Consider the following 2,500-nt stretch of genomic DNA (forward strand, 5'->3'; position numbering starts at 1 on the left):
GCAGTTGTAATACCGTGTTACTGTCCTGACTGCCCTGTGGGCCTGATGACAGCTGTGTGTGTGTGTGTGTGTGTGTGTGTGTGTGTGTGTGTGTGTGCGTGCGTGTGTGCGTGTGTGTGTGTGTGTGTGTGTGTGTGTGTGTGTGTGTGTGTGTGTGTGTGTGTGTGTGTGTGTGTGTGTGTGTGTGTGTGTGTGTGTGTGTCTCAGGTCCAGTAGAATCTGTCTAAACACTGATAGGGCTCTCCCAGAACTTCCTCCATGGCCGCTGCTAAAACAAACAGTGACCCATCTATCTCTCAGCGACCCGCTGCAGGTATGTGACACAAGCAGGAAACAATCTCTTTTTGCCAGTAAGCGTGTGCACGTGTGCGTGTGTGTGTGTGTGTGTGTGTGTGTGTGTGTGTGTGTGTGTGTATTGGGTTAGAATGGAGAAGATTTACAAAAGGCAAAAAAGTGCTATGCTCTATTGCACTGGCCTAAAAGTGGCTTCTAAAACAGTTTGAACATTATGTGTGCATGTGCGTGCGTGTCTGTGTGTGACTGAGGGATTTTAATTTGAAATGCTAAAGTCACCTTTTCACATGAGACGATTGGTTCATGTTCAGGTACATGTTCGGGGTGCGTGCGTGCGTGCGTGCGTGCGTGCGTGCGTGCGTGCGTGCGTGCGTGTGCGTGTGTCTGTACAAACATCCTAGCTGCATGTGTGCGTTGTGTCCCTCAGTCAAGTTAGTGCCTCTGTGAATGGGGGAGGAGGAGGAGGAGGAGGACTCTATTATATCCAGATAAGAATGAACTCCGCTGGTTCAAACAAGCATCCTGTCTTACGGTTGCTCTCCTATAACCCCACGACGCCAGGGAGCAGCTCAGAGCCAGGCCAGGGTGGGGAGGGGAGGGTTGGGGAGGGGAGGGTTGGGGAGGGGAGGGCAGGGCAGGGCAGCGTGCTTTATGGTCCTCCCTGGACTCATAAAACTGACAAGCAAGACAAGCAGGACACAAGATGGCTCACGTAGACGTAGTGCATGCATGCTCGTCTGCAACGTCACCAGTGGTTGGGAAAAAAAGTACTCTTAATGTTTTGCTTAAGTAAACGTATCAATGCTGCAAAGTAGATGTACTCCGTTGCGAGTACAAGTCCCGTATTGAAAATGCGCTCGAGTAAAAGTACAAAAGTGTCGGTTTCAAAATGTACTTAAAGTACTCATTATGCAGATTGTCCCATTTCAAGTTTTCGAAATGTATGCAAATATTTTTGAAAATCCGCATTGTGAGCTTGTAGATCGGCTGTTTTCAAACGGACGAAATGTTTATGGCGCTGAAGTGGTTTAATGTATGTTTTATTATAAATGATCAAAATCTACAAAGTACCTAGTAACTAAAGTTTAAAAAATAAATGTAATGGAGTAAAAGTACAATAGTTGGATCACTGATGTAAGTGGAGTAAAGTATTGGAAATTATACCTAAAATTGTACTTAAGTACATGCAGTACTTAGGTAAATGCACTCGGTTTACGTGCCTCCACTGCCTGCCCACCAGGCACCTCCTCCACATCAGAGGAGAGTATATATCTGTCCGAGTCAGGGTGCCTCCGTGTGGCTTTGATGCAACCAACGCTGCTGTGCCTGGAGAGATAACGAGACACGGTCTCTGCTCGCGTCCCCCACCCCCACCCCCCCCCCCCCACCCCCACCCCCACCACGACCACCTCTAGGAAGTCATTACCTCGTAATCTCACAGGGAAAGGGAAGGTGGAAAGGATGGGGGGGAGGGGGGAGGGGGAGGGGTCAAAGTACAATAAAACGAAAATAGAATATGGGTATATAACAAACAAAGGCCACGCTTTTTTAGTTTTTAGAAAGTTTAGCGGGGGTCGTGGATTGGAAACTTTCTCTCTGCTGCTGCTGCTGCTGCTGCGCCAAAAAGAGCAGTCACTCAGCCATGCCCTATAGCTCCGTGGCTCCCAAACCCTTTCATGTCAAGGACCCCCAAAATGATACTAATTAGCCTGTGGACCCCCCCCCATTTGAAGAGATATATAAGGGACCCCCACATGAGAAGATTTTTACGTCTCTAGCAGTGATTCTCACAACCCGTTTAATTTCAAGGACCCCCCTGTTTTGACATGCATTATAGTCTACGGACACCCCCATTTAATGGCAATTCTATCTCTGGGACTCCAATTCATATTGTAAAATCACTGTTAGTTTAACTTAATTTAACCGTTTGGTTCCATTTGTATACACTCTCTGAGTTACAGACCCATAAGGGTCCATTTGGTTCCATTTGTACACTCTCTGAGTTACAGACCCATAAGGGTCCATTTGGTTCCATTCGTACACTCTCTGAGTTACAGACCCATAAGGGTCCATTTGGTTCCATTTGTACACTCTCAGATTTTCAGATTTTCGGTTTTCCGAAAAACGCGTCCAGTGTGCAACCACCTTAATTAAGGATCCATTTGGTTCCAAGCTATCACTTAGCTGGGGACCCCCTGGAACTCCC

Source organism: Electrona antarctica, assembly GCF_951216825.1.
Source record: "Electrona antarctica genome assembly, chromosome: 3".
Taxonomy (NCBI): domain Eukaryota; kingdom Metazoa; phylum Chordata; class Actinopteri; order Myctophiformes; family Myctophidae; genus Electrona; species Electrona antarctica.